At 51.7% G+C, this 20,021-nt stretch overlaps 1 protein-coding gene across 5 annotated transcripts in view; it reads right to left on the bottom strand.

The window, feature by feature from the left end:
- The window catches only part of Zmiz1 (zinc finger MIZ-type containing 1), a 201,137-nt gene that overhangs the window by 39,214 nt on the left and 141,902 nt on the right, over positions 1-20,021 (bottom strand). The gene's annotated exons all lie outside the window — the stretch shown is intronic.

Genomic DNA, 20,021 nt, shown 5'->3' with positions numbered 1-20,021 from the left:
TTCCAGTGCCGAGACACCTGGCGAATGGAGAATGACCTGGTCCCTTGTGGGTCTGTCTTTCCCAAACTCTAGGAGAATCATACAAATGTACCTAAATCCTAACTTTTTCCACCTGGCACCTTTTTTGTTTGATGTGCTCTAGGGAGGGCAGTGCCATCTCTGGCACTCAACAGTGTCCACGTCCAGTGTTTCTCTGCAAGCCCTCTCCCCACCTTGACACTGACCTACTCCTGCCTCAGTTCCTGTGTCCAAGTGCCAGGGGGCCAGGCTGTCGAGGTCCACCCGCTGCAGGGGCATTGAGCACAGGGGCTAGAGCAGACTACAGCCACCCTCTCCATACAAGCCAGCTTGGGAAGGTCCTCAGAGTCACGCGACTGTGCCCTGAAGGAGGCAGGAGAGTGACAGGAGCCAGGTCTCTGCTCCTAGTGGAGCCAAGCAACTGGACTTGTATTAGGAAAACGACAGAAATGTCCACGGAATTGTCACTCTGCCTACTTGCCATGGGACTGATGAGCTGTTTCCTGCTGGCTTCTGGAGTCCTCCTCTGCTGGGTGCCCCCGAAATGGAGAAATGGCCCCATCCCCTGCCCTCGGAGGAACCCACACAGGAAACATGTGACCATGAGAGGAGAGCCTAGTCTCAGACTGGGGCAGGTTGCTCTGAGTCACTGACACGGTAATCAGCCATAGGGCTCTACAGGTACACCTGTCTATAAGACAGGTGGCCACCTGACCTTGCTCACCCTGCTGTGGATGGTGAGGATCTGCCCAGGGACACGAAGGCACAGACTCAATGTCCCCCTTCCTAGCTACTTGGCACCCTTAGCTTCACCCTCATATCCCATGCCTCAAGGGCTGCCCAAGACAATACTGTACTGGGGGAAGGGAATAGGGGGTTGGTGGATTCAAACAGGACACAGAAGCACAGGACAGTGGTTCTGGCATCGGTGCACAGGACTTCCCTTTTATGTCTCTGGGCTATGGGACAGCAGATCTGAGAGCAGATGTGTCACCAGGAGACACTATGATCCCAGTTTCTCATCTGAGCTTAGTTTGATACTAACTTCCTGTGTGGCCTTGAGCCTCTGCTCTGTCTAAGCTCCGTGGAAGAGTCCAGGAAGGCATGTGGGTGGGTGGGAAGGGCTCTGCAGCTGTAACAAAGGGGTCAGGACTTTCCACGGCCACAGGGGGCTGACAACAGTCCCTGACTCTCTCCTGAGGCATTGCCACACCGCTGCCCCGCCCTTCTCAGAAGGGTGCTGGCCTGAGCTTCAACAGCTTCTGGTTTTCCCAGATCATTCTCACCTTCTGTTCCCTGCTCTGCCAGCCCCATCACTGTGTGGTAAGAAGGGCAAAACCAGAGGGAGGCTGCCTGTTAGCACACTGGCTGGGAACACTTCCATTTGCCCCCTCCCCCCCCTTTATAGGAGCTTGGGTCTCACAGACAAGGACTAGCTAGGTCTGGTGTGCAGCCTGCCTGGGACGTGCACTTTAGTTTCCCCGACAGCTCCTCAGGCTGGGAAGGTGTGAGCTTAAATGATCCCGTGGTCTGGCCCAGCCTAGAGTTAGAGTACCTTCAGGCCACTCCCCCGCCCCCACCCCTGCCTCCAGAACACTCCTGCTCACTCCCACCCCCTCTTCCCAAGGGCCCTATGGTTGGCAGAAGCTAGAGTACTAAGGCATGTGAACACACCCTGGGAACTGAACTCTGGGAGACCTTGGAGCCCGCAAGGCTGATTCCCAAACCGGTTTGGCTGTTCCTTGCCACATGGAGGCTGTCCTGGCTGAGCAAGGGGGACCCCAAGGAGACTCTAGATGAGTTGGGCCTCAGAAAAAGCCTAGTAAGAAAAGTGCCCCGCTCACGGCTCGCTACCACAGGACTAGTCGGTATAATTCGGACTCAGATGCTGGCATTTGAATGCAAAGTCAAGACTGTGTTTTCATCAGGAAGAGAAGGTCCTACCCTGAAGTTGGCCCCCCACCTCTGCAAAGTATTGTGGACCCCAGGATGGGCTTGGGCTGGGATGTTGGCCGAGAACAGCTGGCAGGGGGCCACCTCTAGAGATGTCGGTCCTCCCATAGATCCTCCTGTGGGTGGATAGTTGCAGCTCCTATTCAGAAGTCAGAAGACTGACTCAGGCCACAGCTTAGTGTGTGGCAGTCTGTGGTCTTTGTCATCTTAGGCTGTAGGAATGGACATTTGTCGGTTAGGGGTTGCAGACCACTACAGCGGGAAATGAAAGAGCACTGATAACAAAGCTAGACCAAGGAGAAGGTTTAGGGCGCTTGGTGCCAAGCCGAACAACTTGAGTTTGACTCCCAGGACCCAAGTGGTGGAAGGAGAGAAATGGTTCCCACGAGTTGTTCTTTGATCTTCACACACAAACATATAAATGCAAATGGTAAAACAAAAAAGATAACACTCAGGAGGCACTGGCAGAGGCAGGCCAATTTCTCTAAGTTCAAGGCCAGCCTGGTCTAGTAGCAAATTTCATTGTAGCCAGGGCTAGACAGGGAGACTTTATCTCAAAAAGCAAAAACAACAATAACAACGCAAAGGCTAGGGATAAGCACCTCAACAGTAGAACCCTTGCCTAACACGCCTGGAGTGCTGGGCTCAACCTTAGTACCACAAACAAACGGACAGACACAGCAAGTGTGTAGCAGAGGGGAGGGGACCTGAGGAGGTCTTTCCTTCAGAGCCTTGGGCCTCTGGCCATAACAGACAGGCCAGGGTGCATTGTGCCTACTCCCTACATCCTGGGAGAATGTGGGTTCCACTAGGGCAGATCCTGAATGGCTATCATGGAACTCCCCCCCCACTGCGCCCCTGCAACTGCTTCTCGCCCTAAGGAGAGCCTGAACGAATCAAAGGTAGCACAGGGGCCATGAGGTGGTAAGGGGATGAAGTCAGCTAGCTTGGAATACTAAGAGGCTCTCCTCACAGTGGCTGGGCGGGGTCTATAAAGTGAGAAGGAGTTTCATTTTCCTGTGCCTGGAGCTGCAGGTGGGCCTCATTGCAGCAGGTCCAGTCTCAATAACCATTTCCTTTCTGCACATGCTTTCTCCTGCAGGCTAACCAGCACTTCCTCAACGTCAGCCTCAGGGAACTGGGGGGAGGGGGAGGGTTGAGGGACCCTTGAAGGAAATGCTATGGGAGTCTATTTTCCTCTAATCTCTGAGACATCTCAGGGAGACTCGTGGACTGGCTCCTCTAGGTAACAGGCTGGGGTGTGTCCCAATTCTTCCTTAGAGAGCACAGCATCCCAGTTCTCAACACACCAGTAGCTGGATGGCGGCATATCACACGTGTGTGCTGAGCAGCCCGGCTGTGCACCGTGTCAAATCCTAGGGAAGCCAGAAGTCCATGACCTCACTGTGGTAAAGCTCACGGACACCACCATAGAGGGCATCTGGGGCGACTAAGCCTTGGGGAGTTATCACCTCACATAAAGCGCGTTTCTACAAAGAAGCAATCCAGGCAGTTCCACAAACTCAGAGGGCATGGAGCCAGGTACAGGACAGACAAGGTTTGGCAGCAACTCCCAGGCTGACCCACACCCTAACATCTGATAACCAGAACCTGTACCACCATCCGCCTTTAAGCCTCAGACCCCTTGCCTTCCACCCATTCCCTGCTTCCCCAGCTGCCTGACTGGTTAAGTTCTAGACTTTAAGGATCTTGGCGAAAAACAGATGGGGCCTCCTCCCTCCAACCTCGGGCTAAGGAATCATTTCTGGGACAGCACAGGTGCCATTTTTTTTCCCGGATGCCTCATAGTCCAGGGGCTCTAAAAATGGCAAGCAGGGGTGGTGAGAGCCTTCTTCCTGCCCAGTCTTCAAGTGAGTTCTCCACTCAGAACTCGGCGGCTGGGGCTGTCTTCCTACTCACCAACTGAAAGCAGATTCATTTCTAACCCCTCCCTGACTGCCTATTCTCCGCCATTTCTGAGAAAGCCTGACATAATGCTGGATGGGACTGGAGAATAACCCGCGCCTGTCTGTGACGGCCTCCTCTCCAGGTGCCCATCAAAGTTTGGTAGGTAGCTAGTCTGCCGCAGGAAAATACAACATTGATCTCTTTATGCCATTGGCTTTTTCTTCTAAACCTTAGGGGGTCCCTTTTGCATCCTAGAGAAACATTCCAGAACATGTTTCAGAATGCCAACTACCTGCTTAGTCATAGACACACAGGGTTTCAGACAGATGCTATCTAAAGCAAACCCAAAAGACACTCTTTGTATCGCACACTGGAGGGTGGGGCGGGCAGACTTTTTTTTTTTGTTGTTGTTGTTAAAACCTGATATAATTCTGTATGGGCTTCTTTAAATGTCCACTCATCTTGTTGTAGTGGGAAGTAATTCTATTGACGCCCAGGGCTTCCTGGCTACTCCCATCACTCAGCATGCAATACACCAGTATGTCCTGGACAGAAGTCCCAAAGCAGGACTGAACCATCTGGATCTCCAGGCCATACATCCTTTTTGTCTAATCCTTAGAATCATCTCGAAGGCTGGTTACAAGTGCTAGACTTCACGCCTGGTGGGATCTCTGATCCAGTGGGGCAGAGCTGAAAAATGTGTTGTTTCACCAGGTCATGGTGATGCTGATGTTGTCTGGTCCCTTTGAGAAGCACTGCCCGGCCAAAGGCGTGGCTGAGCTCAGAGCCTGGTGCTGTGAAATGTTCTCTCAAAGGCTTCAGGAATGGATTTGAGAGACCCATCTTTCTCCCTTTCACTGAAGAACGTTCAGGAGCTATCAGGGCCAGCGCTGTGAGCTTAGCAAATGATCTCTTGAATTGCTGCTAACCTCCCCTTACCTTTGTATCCTGGACTGCAGAGATTTGACCTTGGACTCTCAGAAAAAGAATCCTAGGCTGGGGACAGGAGTGGGTGGAGTCCTGGTTTTATCACAGAGCAAGGCGTCTGCACCTGCCTCACCTGTGGGTGATCCTTCTGTCTACATAGGTGTTCTAGAGGCATGCAGACTACAGGTAAGAAACTAACTCAGGCTGGTCCTATTCTAGTGACCCTGCCTGAGTGGTCTGATTGAAGCTTCTCTATCTGGAAACCTTGGGTCTGCACCCAGCAGCTCTCAGTGCCACCGTCACCAGCTGGTGGCTTGAGTGACACCGAGTGCTCTGTATCTTGTGGCTAGCATCCCAGGGTAGCCATAAGGGTTGAGTCAGCTGCGGGATCTCAGGTAAACCCCAAGAAAGGTAGGACCTGATGGGGAGGGCAGGCACAAGACAGACAGCAGCCTGGGCCATCTGCTGTTCAGTCCCAGCTCCTGGTTTCTCTTTCAGAGCCTCTGGAGGGGGCAACCGTCATTTGTTTAGGCCTCTGCAATGTTTAATCACCGCACAACACTCCCGCAACCTCTCCAGCTCCTGCTCTTTCCCTGCAGGAAACAGGGTTTGCCTTCCCCTCTGATGAACGCCATGAAAAATTAACAGAGCTTGAGGCGAAAGAGAGATGAAAACACTGTGGCAGGAGAGGCTGGGGCTGCACGGCCAGCTGGCCAAGCTGAGCAGCACCAGCAGGCCAAGCTTGAGGCTTGAGGGGTCGGTATGACCAGCAAAGCCACGGGGTCATGGATGGTGGTCAGCAGGCTAGTGCAAGTCCAGCTACCCTTAGGGAGTCAGAGTTCCCAGTTTGGACTATCCTGGGCTCCTGAACCCAGGGAGATCCTGAGGATGAGAATAGTTTCTTTCTCTGACCTTAAAAGAGCCAGGTCACACAGGCAAGTGTCCTCAGAAGGCTAGCAGCATATGCTAGACACAAGTCAGCACATCCTTCTCTCCTTTGTCCTGACAGTCCTGGGAACCAGTGAGCACTACGTCTATTCTCCTGGCCCCCAGAGACATTGAGGGACTTGCCAAAGGACAACTAGCAAGAGCAAATGACAGGGGAATCTATTCTCTTTGAAGGAGAAAAACGACCTTTTATTTACAAAGTCCATGAATACATGCTCCTTACAGGGCAGACATTTGTAAAGGCAGCAAGAGGGAGCAGGCTGCAGACCCCACAGTTCTCCCAATACCTGATCCACCTCCCTCTTCTCTTTCTAAAGAGGCTATGCATGCAGACAGTTAGAGTAGGGGACACCGTTGTCATCTGAAACCACTCCCCATTTCCTCTCATCAGGGGACCACTGCTCCTGGAGGCTTTTGGGGTTTTTCCCCCTTGCAGGGCTTTTCTATCATAGACTCACAGAGAGACCTTTTAACATCATACAGACTTTCATTCTGGGGCGCTCCTTCACCAACTCCAGCCAGGGCTTCCTCCCAGCCACTGGACTCACCGCCTGGCAGCCTTGTTTCATTGCTCTGCTGAGCTCTGGTTTTGCTACTTAAAAAAAATCTTCTTAGCTGGCTCTGCAGTCCCCACTTGGAATAACACCAAGGTTTCTCTGTGTGGCTCCCACCACCCTTGGAGTGACTGGGTGACAAACACTACTGTAAGCTGTATGAATCCCCTTTCAATGGGGATTTCAGAGCAAATACACTGTCAATTCGCACAGGGCAGGACATTGTCTTCTGTGCTCTCTACTTTGTCTCTTTCAAGGACCCAGCCTTGGGACTCCACTGTAATCCCTGCCTCACACCACAGTATGTATGGTGTGTGTGTATGTGTGTGCGTGTGTGTGTGTGTAAACAATACATTGTCCAGATGGTGAGGCAGGAAGACTCCATGATCTGAGGGTCAGAGAAGACTCTCAGGGAAGGTTCCTTGCACTAATGGAAACTATCACTGAAATACCCCATTAAGAAGAGAGAAGGAAGCTGAGTGTGGTGACATACGCTTTTTATTCCAGCACCCAGGAAGGAGAGGCAGGTGGATCTCATGAGTTCTAAGACAGTCTGGTCTCTATGGTGAGTTCCAAGAGAGTTAGTGCTATAAAAGAATCGAGAGGTGGGGGAGGGAGGGAGGGAGGGAGGGACAGACAGACAATGTCAGCTGGTTGAAGTAAAGGGACGAGTCTTGAGACGTACGGTCGGAGCCCAGGTTGAAGGGCATGGCTCCCCAAGATCGCAAATAACTCAGAATGGCTTCTGAGAAAAAGTAGCCTCCTCTTCAACCACCTCAAAGACAGAAAGAGCCCAGGCCCTACTTCCCTGCTCCATGCAGATAACCAAAAAGAAGAAACGGGCTCAGGAGCCCAGTGGGGCTTTGGGAAGTTTGGCTTGACGGGGCAACAGCATTTAACAAAGCTCACATCATCCATCACTTGGGCCCAGCCATTTAGATACCGGGCATTTGATTAAACTAATGTGGGCGGCTGGGGCGAGGCATGGCTGGGCGCTTCCTACCCTTGCCTACAAATTAAACCGTCACACACAATCCGATTACCTTGACTGCCACATTTATCTTGAGAAAGGGGGACATCCATCACTCCTCAGCGGCCAGCTCTACCCGCCCCACGTTAATTCCGTCAGGAGGGGAGTCAAGTTTGTCCCAAAACTGTATCAGGTGATGTTTACTCAGTCATTCGTTCGACATGGGCTCAAAACCTACTTGCCTCAAATTCCCCAGGAAGAAAAGGCAGGCTTTGCCTTCAGTGAGCCTACTAAAGCTTCACGGCAGGGGAAGGATCTATGCTGATCAAAAGGCAGAGTGTGCAGCCAGCAGACCTGCCTGTGGCCCAGCCTGCCTATGGCACGTCACCACCTTGTCTTCAGTGACACACTTGGGGAATAACACAGCACAGCACAGCACTGCCGCGAAATTTCCCCAGTGGTGGAAATGTTCAACCAAGATCTTGCCTACAACCAAGAGGCAGAGCCCTAAGTGGCTGTGGAATACCTCACCTGTGGCCCCGCGATGGAGGAAATGTTGAGCTCAGTCTCACTTAAGTTTAATTCACCAAATTCGAGTGTCAATGGTCACCTGGGGTCCCCACCTCCAGTTGCTTAGCATAGACCTAGCAGCTACTGTGAAGAGCAAACTCAGTCCTGAGCATGCCCAGTGCGGAACATGTCCCAGGACAAATGCTCACAAAGCCTGGATCCCTCCCTTTGGGATGGGATTTCAGGCCAAAGATTCGTTATCTGAAGAGCCTAGAACAGGCACACTCACTCCTCGGTCATATAATCCAGCACGGTGGGAGGCTTCCCTACTTAAAGAAATGTAAGCTGTAGTTCAGAGGAAAAGACGGTACAAGCCTAACCGTGGTGGAGGTGGCACTCCATTTTAAGTACAGATCTGTATCTTTGAGCCCCAACTTCCCACTGACGCCTGGCCCTCGAGACAGTGCGCAGGACTAGAGGCGAGGTGCACTGTGCATAAAGGCCACACAGCCAAACTTTCAATGCCAGAACAAAGCAGGTGGTGGCTGCCCCTCTCTGCCTCCAGCCTGCTCTAGTCCCTGAGGACAAGGCTTTACAGTTCTGAACAGAGATGGAGAAGCCACTACCACGTTTGGTAGTGCAAAGTCCCGATGGGATACCATCCTGAGGCTTTGCAAGAACTCACGGAGAACAGGCTGCCTCTGGCTTCTCTGGTACCTGTGAGTCCAGCTCTCTCTCGCCTGGCAGGTGGGTGGGGCTCAAGGCAGCATAGATTAACAAGGACCGGAGGGATGCTAGGAAGTCTGGGCCAGACTCTGACCTCAGTCTGCACTGGGGGAAAGCCACTATTCTTTCCTGAACTGGGGTGGCAGAACCGGCATGAAAGAGCAAGTGTATATTAGCTATTGAGAACTGTCCGAGGTCATGGGCAGGTCAGGCACCACTGCCTGCCCTCAGCGGGCCTGGAGAGATGACAACTATAAAGAATGCAAGCTATAAAGAATGTCAGCCTGATGACCCCACTCCCCACTTAGAAGGACTGTATAGCCTGGACCAACCCACCTCATCCAGGAGCTTTTAGAACCCTAAACCAGGGCACAGTCACAAGTATGTTAAACTCTCTTGTGAAGATCAGACAAGATGTGCCAAGCAGTCACTGCCTGGGTAGACTTGACTGAACTTGGCAGAGCCTGGGTCTACCAATCACAGGCAGGCTGTTCTTGGGTCCTGGGAGCTTCAGTGCAGTCTGATATCCTAGAGAGAGTGTGTGTGTATGTGCGCTCTCTCTCTCTCTCTCTCTCTCTCTCTCTCTCTCACACACACACACACACACACACACAACTGGAGATGAACAGTACACACACACACACAGAGACACAGACACACACATACACAGACACACACACAGCTGGAGATTAACAATACACACACAAACACACAGATGGATATTAACAGCACACACCCAGACACACAGAGCTGGAGATTAACAGTACACGCTAAACCACACATCTACACACACCCACCCACACCTGAAGATTAACAGTCCAGACTTAGACCTAAAGGCATCTCATAGTCAGAGACTTCTTACAACCACAGACAGAAAAGAAACAGGCTTTAACTACTGAGGGGCAGCCAGCAAGCCACACCTCAGGATGGCTGCCCTAGGTGGGATGTGGGAGGAGCCTGGATAGAGTCCACCACTGGGCTAGGAGAAAGAGAGGGAAGGATATGAAGAAGGGGTAGGTTCAAAGAGAGAGAGAGAGGAGCTGACCCGGACAAGCCACAGGTGGAAAAGGCGCCAGGAGGAAGAGTTATTGCTGAAAAGGGTCCCAGAATACCCCGCGCCACAAGGCTCACTTCTTTATACCGTCCCAGTTTCAAGGAATACTTAGCCACTCACACATTAGTATAAATAATTTTACAACTAGTTGTGTTAACACAGGCAAGGAGCAGTAGTTGAAGGAGGAAAATTGGGTGTGGGAAAAAATGACAGGTAGCTCTCCCTATACTGAATTTCCAAGAGGCCACTAGGGAGCACCCCAGTGGAGACCCTCTACTACCAGGACCACCAGAATTTTCTCACCCCTCCCCAAAATGCCAACACTCCTTTGTTGCCACTTAAACCAATTTGAGGGTAATTCTGCAGGCAATTGTCTTCCGATTTACAACACAGCTCTGTGATTGCATCCAGGCTGATGGTTCAGGCCGTAATTGTATGGTAATCACTTCTGTTTATGATCGATGCGGAAATCACTATTGTTTTCCAGCAGGCTTGTTAAATCTAAGAAGTGCAGAGGTGGGGAGGGGGGTTTACATCTGAGTTAGAGCCCGGGGAAGATGAAATTAAGTGGGGCAGTCCAGTGTGGGGGAAGGTGGTTCAAAGACACCCTTGCCTCAGAAGCACAGGCAAAGAGAGGCAGACCGCACGGAGGAATGAGCTGACACAAGGTGTCCCTCTCGGGCAGTTTTAGAACTGGTCTGAGACTCAGATCCAAACAGAGACATCCAGAAGGACTCCATAGTCATACAGTAAAAGGTGAAGACAGGGATCCACTGGAAGGCTCTTTGTTACACCCATCCCCATACCTGTATGTATGAGTCCTACAGAGAGGCTGAGGACAATGCAGATGCCAGGCAGCAGGTGGGCGACTGGCTGCCCTCACTTTGGAGCCTATACCTTCTCTATCCTAGGCCTACATGCTTTCTTCTTGCCCTTGCCCTGAGATCGCCTACCTGCTGTCTGAAACAAAGTGGCAGATGGCACCTGGGGGTCCAGGTGTCAGGAACAGGGCAGTGTTGTGAGCTGAGCTGCTGCTTGGGGGCACAAAAGGAGCTGCCCACCTGGTGGGTAGAAACCTGAACCTCCCAGAGGCCACAGAAAATAGATCTGAGCTGGATGGGGGGTGGGGTAGGGGGCAACGCCTTCTAAGGCCATGGTAGACACCTTGAGGCACAGAAGGATGGAAACAAGCTAGGCTGGAGGCCAACAACCCTGCAGGGCATGAGCAGGCACCAGCTGTCATGGACAGCTCAGGCAAACCTGGATGTTGCAGGCTAAGCTGGGCTGCACAGCATTTGGTTTTTATAAATGCACACCCTTCTTCCCAAGCAAGAATGGATGAGACCGTGAGACCCTGGGCTGAAAATTGGGACAGGAAGGCATACTAGGTTCCAAAGCTATCCAGCTTCCTCTGAGGGGCCGTTCTTATCTACCGGACCTCATGGCACCGTGTCATCATTCTAAATACCCCTAGACCTGGTTCTAGGTGTGGCCCCGGTTCAGTTTAACTTTGGGTAAGAGTGGTAGGTTGCTTCCTCTTGGCTCAACAGCAAATCTCTGCAATTTCCTAGCTGGAAAGAAGCGCTTTCACCAGATTTATCAGTGACAGCCTGGCTCAAGGCCATCCCAGCCTTGGTCTGTGGCTTTCCTCTCAGCCTGAGTGCTAGGTTCTACTTGTGTCCTGCACCGTCATAACAAAGGCAGCTGGGGCCCTGAGATCATGGGCAATAAATCTGATTTGTGTATGTATAATATCGGGGATGCTGGGCATGAATGCTCTACCAGTGAGCTATATCCCAGCTCTCATTAACTTTTACTTAAATTTATTGCAAGCAACTATTTCAGTCCATTCTTGAATGGAGAGGGCCATTCCCAGAGCCCTTCAGACTCTCTTGGGGCTCAGATCCTGAATTTGCTCCCACTTAGTCCTCCCCCTGCCACCCCAACTATCTTGTACCAATCTGAGCCTGTGTGTGTGTGCGTGCGCACATGTGTATGTGCATTTGTGTATGTTTCTGTGTGTTTCTGGTTGCCTTTCAGGGCACACCAGGGCATGGCAGAGCATTCCAGAAAATCCTAGAAGTAGAATGAACGTTCTTCATTGAACTTCTAAGAACCATCTTAAGAAAACAGGCTACTTCTTCCCCAGAGACTTGATTTTCTGAACTATGTCAAATCAAGTCATAGTTACTTAACATTCAAAACAAAATCAGTTTGAAAACAAGAATTGAAGCTACAATTATGTTTCCTAAATGGAGAGGCAAAACCCAAGAGGAGAAGCTGTGTATCTTTTGTTTTTGTTTTCATTGGAGGTTAGGGTGCATTTGTGTGTGAAAGTAGCATGTGCTTGGCTGTTTGTAAATGCTGTGCATGCGTGCACATGCGTGCACATAGGCCATGTTGAATACAATGTCATGAGTCCCTCTTTTGGGGGTCATGTGTCATCCTCCCCTGAGTACAAGGGTTCCTAACCAAGTCCCAGAGCCCAGTGAAAGTTCTGTTGTCTGGATTTCCAGTTATTTGAGGCACTTCCAGCGAAGAGGAGACGGGCTTGCAAGAGTCTGCTGACTGTGCAGAAGATTCCGTCCGCAAAAGGAGAAAGCTAGAGAGCTTGCTTGCCTCAGCCCTACCTGACATTCCACATTCCTGGCTCCACATGCCCCATTAGTTCATCAGAACATCTCCTCTGCTGGTGGGAGAGGGCAACACAACACAAGAAAGTCCCTCTGAACTCTGAAGAGATCTAGAAGCATCTACTGTGGCAACTGAAGGTTTGGAGGTAACTGACAACCTCTGTCTGACTTCAACCTGCAATCTGGAGTTAAGTAGGGTCAATGATAAGGTCACTTGGGTGTTGTGACCTGTGGTAAGAGGACTCAAGATAAGAGGCTGAATTATTGTGGAGACTCCCTCCCCTCCCCCGCCCATCACCTTAAGGCCTATTCAGGTGGCCACGACCAGAGGGGACTTCACTTTGAGGGCTTCAGAGAACAGCCATCCTAGTGTCCTTTCATTCTGGTGCTAAGCAGGAAGAGGAACTGACCGATCCGTTTTTTAGATGGGGAAAACAGAGGCCCCTAGAGGTGAGTATCTTCTGTTGGACGCCCAGGTGCTCCGCTAAATATCTCTGCACAGTTATGTATGAGGAAGCCCACAGAACCTTCCTGCTGCTGGAGACAGGAGAGAAAACTGTGAGTGCTGCCCCAATTGGGGAGGCCACAGCATACTCTTACCCGGGCCTGAGAAGATCAAAGCACAGTCAGATTCCAAGAATGAGGTGAGTTACCCCAGCCCCTCTATGCCTGGAGTCATGCTTGCTAGCTTCCTAGGATCTCTTATCCTGTCCTGAGAGCTACCTCCAGGGAACAGTACCCTTAGAAATACTTTACTGGCGTGGCAGGCCTGCCTTCCTGTGGGTGAGGTGGACAGCTGGGCCTCAACCCTCTAGCCCAACACCCACAGGATCCACTAACATTTACACACTGCATCCTTTGTGCCAAGCACACTGGCTAGCCACGTGCAAGTGTGTACGACCCACAAGAACACCACCCCATAGCCTCCTTTAGCACTGATTCAACATGGAAATGTTCTTTACTCGTCTATATAAACACACACAGTCAGACACACAAACACTTGCAAATGACCCATCTTCTACATCTCTTCTTGAGCACATGCCCCCGGCAACAGGCCTAGCCACTTCACCCCAGATGTATGTGCTGCCCTGCACACCACGAGCCTTCCAGTCCCACCGAGGGACTTCAAACTCCCAAGAGGGCAGAGGCCCCACCCAGAACCTGCTCTTTGTTCATTCATGCATTCAAAACCATACTCGCTTGCATTTTACCCACCCAGATGCTGAACACACAAACGTGAAGGAGTTACAGCTACAAACTTGAAGTTCATGGTTCCTGCACAAACCCGGGGGGTACTGAATGTTAGTAATAGGCAGAGGGCCTGGTGGGAGTCACAGGTCTGCATAAGATAAGCAGGGCAGAAAAGGGATGCATCCAGGGTCCCCAGAAGAACGTGGGAGACACACGGGGTGGCTTACACTTTACTGGGGAGGCACAGCATGCTGCCACAGTTGTCAAGTTCCAGGTCATCAGAACAGATAACAGGACCCAGGATCACGGAGGTGCTGAGGGAAGCTAGCCTGAGCAGGCCTCCATAGGGGCTGGATTCCGACTAGGTAAGAGTTCATGGGGGCACTCCTGTAGGTGGGAGACCACCACAAACTGGGAAGAAACCCCAGGGGTTGCCACTGCAGAAGAGAGACTTTTACCTAGGTCATTAAAGGCCTTTCTGGAGAAAGCCCAGCATAAAAAGCTGAGAGGATTACCAATCCCTGATCAGCTTGGTCCTGCCTGGTGAGTCTTGATTCTAGGTCAGGTGGGGTAGGCAGGAGGGACGTGGCAGCGCTATTTCTTGTGTGCCCCAAGCTGTCTGCCTGCTTCCCGTTGGGCCTCTGGGTGATGGCAGAACCAGGAAGGCGATAGATCCTATGCTATGCCTAAAAGGGAGACAAGTGGAAGGGCCCTTGTTCCTTCCCACATCCTGACGACTTCTGGAAGCCTCTTTGGTCCCCAGTTACCTCCCAAGCCACTAGAAACCCAGTGGTCACGGCTGTGCACAGTCTAGTGGGTTGGGCAGGGATTTTATGTGTTGAGTGCTGACTTCTGCAGGGAATTCCCTGGGGCCGCCTGAGAACACTAGAGGGCTGTAGCTGGTAAATAAAAAGCACACATGCCCAAAGTAGCCTCAATTCCTGCAGAGAAACCTTTTCCCTGCAAACACCGAGGAAGCCTTGAGTTCACGGTGAAGGCCTGGGGGACCCCTGGGCAAGCAAGGCACCCAGGTTTCTCAGGTTACACGGAAGGTGGGAATGCTGCGTGGTAATTCACGCGTTGTTCATGGCGGTGCTACGCAAACCAACCATCTCAGAGGGAGACAAAAGAGGGGGTATGACTAGGCATTGAGTGGTGCATGACTAAGAGGCCTCCTGTGGGGAGCAGGATGATGCACCCCCAGAGGAGCAGGCCCTGTACCAATAAAGAGACTTGTTACAGACTTAGAAGGACTGCTAATGGTTCCTCTGGACTGACCCACTTCCCACTCAAAAGCCCACCCTCTTCAGTGGTACAGGGTAACAAGCTGGGTTACCACCACACAGCTTGGCTTACAGACCCTCTGCCTAGATATCCAGGGGCTTCCAGACCTTGGTGAGCCACCAACAGATCTCAAAAGGATGCTTTGGTGCAAAGCGTCAGAGGCCTTAGAAGCCCAAGGTGTAGACTCCTAGCTCAGGCCTCAGGAAGGAAATGAAAGTGGCTGCCAGCACTTGCGTACTTCCTCCACAGCTGGGACGTGAGCTGGGGCTTCCCACTAGCCAGTCAACAGTGTCAGCCCTGGAGCTTTATACCAGGGTATTAGGCCAAAGCATACAGTCACTCTCCCCCACACCATCTCAGCCTGTCCAGTTATGGTGGCCGCTCAGAAGGAAGGGATGGCACCTCTACAGGACACAGATAAGATGCCTCCTGCAGTACGCAACAGGAAAGCGAGGCCCAGAGAAGGCTGTGGGCAAGGCAGGTGGAGAAAGAACACTATCTCCCAGGTGTGGGAACAGCCACTTTCGGAACGATAGAAGAGACTTGAGCCAAGCTGTCATTTACTGGGCAGCTACCTTATTCCAGACACAGAGCTCAGTGCGCCACAACCCCATGGCCCACTGCAACCCGCCAGCCAGGCTGCACAGCTGTTTTATTGATCAGAAGACAAAAAAGGCTGATGTTAAGTGACTTACCAAAAGTCACCCAGGAAACTACAGATGTGGGTTTCATAATTACTTCTTAACATGGCTTGGGAAAACCCTGGGTGACCCTGTTTTAAAAGACCTGTGTGCAGTAGGTTGGTGGCGGCAGCGGCGGTAGTAGAGATGGGGTGGGGGTGGGGCAGGCAGGTTCTATCTTGTGAGTCCATCTGAGGCAGATCCTACCTCCTGCAGACCTCAAAGACCTCTTCAAGAGCTCTCAGTGACTTTAAGCATCACAGTGCCCAGCAGAACTCCCTGCCTTTCTGAGCTGTTGTTCTTACACCATTCAGTATGGTGCCCACCAAGAACTTCAAGAACTTCAAAGACTGAGGAACTGAAAATCTGAAATTATCTAATTTTAACTAACACGTTTAAATAACACGTGCTGGGCATGGTGGCTCATGCCTGAGGCCAGCCTGGGCTAGAGAGTAAAGCACTGCCTCAGAAAAGTAATCCCTGAATTAAAAAACAAAACACAACTAATAGGCACAGGCAGCTACTGATATTACATGGGATATGTGTAATAAATCTTGGAAGGCGAGGACCCCAAGAAAGCCAGACTCCTTACAATGTAGACCACATTGGTATCTTGGCACCCTGACCTTAGGTCAAGAACCCAGATATATGTACATACATTCTCCATATATAGTGAGTCCACAAACTTTTTTTTTTGTTTTGTTTTTAGACAAGGTCCCTGTTAACGTAGACCAGCATCGAAGTCACAGCAGTCCTCTTGGTACTGCAGGATTTCAGGCCTCTCATTTATTCCCTGCATGACCACCTCTGTCATCACCAGACTGTGCCCTGGGTTCCTAGGCTGATCACGTAGCGCATCTAGGAGGCACCAAGCATAGACAACCCTCATGCATAACTTTTGTCTCTCCTCACCGGCAAGCAAGGGGACGCCCTGTGGGTGTGTGATCACAGGCTGACATGTCTAACCATTTGGAATTGTGACACAACCTTGTCATTAGAAAGTTTTCACCCGAACACCGGATAATCAAATCACTCACTCACACACACACACACACACACACACACAAATTAACAAGAATGTTTCTGAAAGCTTTAAGTACATTTTTGTACTGCATGCAACCGTGGGTGCTGGGGACCAGAGGGAGCTTCCTGGGTGGTGGCATTTGATCCACCTCGACCCAGCAGAACTGAGAGGAGATGAAAGAAGGTCCCAGCTCTGGTCTGATCCTCACATAGCAGAAGGTGTCAAGTGTCACTCAGCATCCCATGGATCTGGTCCTCTGCTTACTATGTGTCAATTACCAATACACAGAAGACCAAGTGCAACAGGTTAGCTTTTGAGTGGAGGCCGTGGATTCAGCTTCCAGCTTTGCAAAGAAAAGAAAAAGGAATGGGGGGGGGGAGGGAAGGAGGAAGGAAGGAGAAGAGTGAACGAGGAAGAGAGGAATAAGGAAGAGATTAAAGTAGAAAGGAAAGGGAGGGAGAGAGGAAGGAAGAGAGGTAGAGGGAGGGAGGACAAAAGGGAGGAAGGAGAAGCAGGCAGGCTTTGGGGGCTGCTCTTTCCTTTTTGAAAGATGCTCCCCATTTTTCAAATGAATAAGTAAGGATGCTCCCCATTTTTCAAATGAATAAGTAAGGATGAAGCCCATGTTACAGAATGTTCTCTGTACGCTGATCTGTCCATTAATCGGATGACAAACTCTCGGGAGACAGACAAGGTCCTATAAGTCATGAGGTGCCTTAGGCTCTGACCCTAGGGACAGGGATTATATCCTGGGCCACAAAGGGTGTGAAAAGCCCTGAAAGTGTTCTCTTTCACCTGTCCCCTGCAGCCCCAGTCTCCAGGAAATGCCCTCATTGGATTAGAATTTCACAGACCTGCCTGGAAGGTACAGGGGCTGCGCATCTACAAACAGGACCTATATTCTTACTCTCTCAGTACCCTCTCCCCCACCACCCCACTCCTGTCCTCTCTCCAGGAGAGTGCAGAGAGCTGCCTGGGGAGATCTGGACAAGTTCCAGCAAGTTTCCAAAGCTCTGGGGGCAGCAGAGCACTGCTTTTGACCCACACCATGACAACTGCAAAAACAGGGACGGCTTTGACTTTGTCAGCAGAAGCGAAGCCATCTTCACTGCAGGATGCGAACCTCCCCTCTTCCAAGCAGATTCACACCTGCAGCTCAGCAGCACCCTTGCTTCTGGCAACCGCAGCTCCAGGGGGACTCAAATGTGCTCTGGGTGGCAGCTTCAACAATGAACCACTCAGCCTCTGCTGCAGCTTCTGGTCAACCTACCGCCCCTTCTACTCCAGCACCACACCTCAAGACACAACCAGCCACGTGACATTTAGTCTCCCGCTCACTCATTTCTGGGAAACTTAAGAGTGATCCAGTCCCAAAGTCACCATTTCCTCCTCCCTGCCACAGCGCCAGCACGCAGACAGGACAGAGAAGTCAGAACCCCCAGCCCCGCCCCACCCCAAGGTGACTTGCCAAAGGTCACACACTAGCGTAGACACCAGCGCTACAGACACTATTATTGGAAGGCTGGGCCTGAGGAATTTTGTTATCCTGAACAGTGTCTGAAGTACGTGGGGAGCTCATTCCAGCTAAAAGCGATCGTGGAGGGGCCGCAGGCTCAGAGGCAGGGCTGTCCTGGACAAGCCCCCCCCCCCCGTAGCCCCCAGTTCTATTTGGTATGGACCACATACAGGAGGCAGCACTGGTTGCTGATCAAGGCTAGGTCCTCCTCTCTGCCACAAGGCTATAGAAAACCCACAGGCTCATAGATGGCTCGGGAGAAGCCCAGAGTGGGTTTCTGGCAGAAGTCAGGGACACAGTTGGGCTACTGTGAGAAGAAAATAAACCGAACCCCTTGAACTGCCTGGGTGACCATTGATAGACAAGCCTAGTCCCCAGATCCTTACATACTGCTGATGGGGCAGGGCTCCCTGAATCCCCCTGGAGGGGCCCACATCCAGTGAGATGTAGGACAAGTAGGGGTCTTGTTAACAGGGCTGCAACCTGAGCGTGCAAACAAAGCCCTTGCCATCTTTCCTACTCCCCTAGATGGGTCTGGAAAACTCCCTTTCAGGTGTGCAGAAAAGCACTCCTTCAGCTAGTCCAGGGCCTGAGGACATAGAGACACCTACCGCTGGGAGGTGGGGGGCTCAGAACACAGGGACAAGGCTGCAGGCCATCAGGGTACTTTGACTGAAGCAAGAAAGAAAGCAGCAGGGCTCGGTCCAATTGTCAGCCTCCAGCTCTCAGTGAGGAAACCACGAAGACCAGGTAAGGGAGGACCCTCACTCTATTCCAGGCCTGCCCTGCTATGACCTTGGTCCCTTGTCCCTGGGCAGTGGCTCCTGTCTGTCCTTTCTGGCCTAGAAGTAGTTACTGCTCAGGAGTTACTTGGGAAGCTGGATGTGCTTGGAGGGTGGGGGCCTTGTTTTTCCCTGAGCATGGTCCCCTGAGAGGCGGCTGTTGTTTGAAGGCCCTGGAGAGTTTCCCAGGCAGCTGAGGCTTCTGGGGAGTGCCAGGGCAAGCATAGCCCAGTGGGTATGCTGTGATACCAGGAGTAGCAGGCCCTGGTGAAGGACAGCAAGGGGCATGCTGGCCCATTTGCCAGGTGTTCCCCCTCCCTCCAGGGGGCTCTGCAGGCTTTCCTCTCTCTGTTGTGGCTCCAAGCAGTCAGGCTACCTGCCCAGTGATGAATCCCTTCTCTTGTGGAGAAGTAGGCCTCTCCTGGGGGAACCAAAGCCACATCCAGCAAGGTAAACACCTCCTGGGCCCAGAGTATCTTTCCCTCCCCTTCCAGCCCTGCCAGCTCCAAACTGCCTGTTACAAGAACAGCCTGATTGATAGATGATTTCACAGAGCCTGACGCCTTGCCGGCACCATGACAGTCCTCAGGGAGGTCTGAGGCCGCTCCTGGGATGGCTGCCCATCGGTGCCCCCTGGCTGACCTGTTATACAGCAGAGTGTAGGTGACGAGGGACTCATACCCTCCAGCAAAATTTAACCCCAGTGTTAACTGGGAGCACTGGCTAGTCTCTGCCCGCCCCACACAGGGGCCACCATGACTCAAAACGTTAAGAACACAGAAAGGTCTATCTAACGCACTGTCACGGTCACAGGGTGGGCTCATCTCATTTGCTCAGTCCACTGGAACTTTCTGCCACTAAAAAGCCGTTTTTATAATCCAAGCTACCCAGTAAAGTGGCCACTAGCTCTGAGTGCCTATCGAACATCTGAAGCGAAGCTAGTGCCAGCAAGAAAATGACCTGAGCTAGCTCAGTCAGTATTCAGTGCTTGCCTGGTGTGGACAAAACACTGGGTTAAGGACTGGTGTGACAAATCAAACTGGGCCTGGTGCCACATGCCTATAGAACACCCAAGAGGAAAACAGAAGAACTTAAATATTACTTTTACTCTTCAATCACTTTAACCTTAAAAGCAGCCATATGTGTGGTTGGCGCGGCCACCATACTGGATGGTAGTTTTCCACTGAGCTCAGCAGCCATCCCTCATGGGGGTGACCCAGCAAAGGCCACTCAGGAAGATGGGTCTTAGTCCGAGCACCTAAGCTCAGCCTAGGGACTCATCTTAGACCTCCTAGGTTCTGAATACGGCTGGGTGTTCAGTAGGTGCTCAGCCCATGCGGACA

Source organism: Alexandromys fortis, unplaced genomic scaffold (assembly GCF_014885135.2).
Source record: "Alexandromys fortis isolate MF-2015 unplaced genomic scaffold, M_Fortis_MF-2015_v1.1 scaffold_14, whole genome shotgun sequence".
NCBI lineage: Eukaryota > Metazoa > Chordata > Mammalia > Rodentia > Cricetidae > Alexandromys > Alexandromys fortis.
The sequence above is the reverse complement of the archived record's forward strand: the minus strand, read 5'-3'. Positions and strand labels throughout refer to the sequence as shown.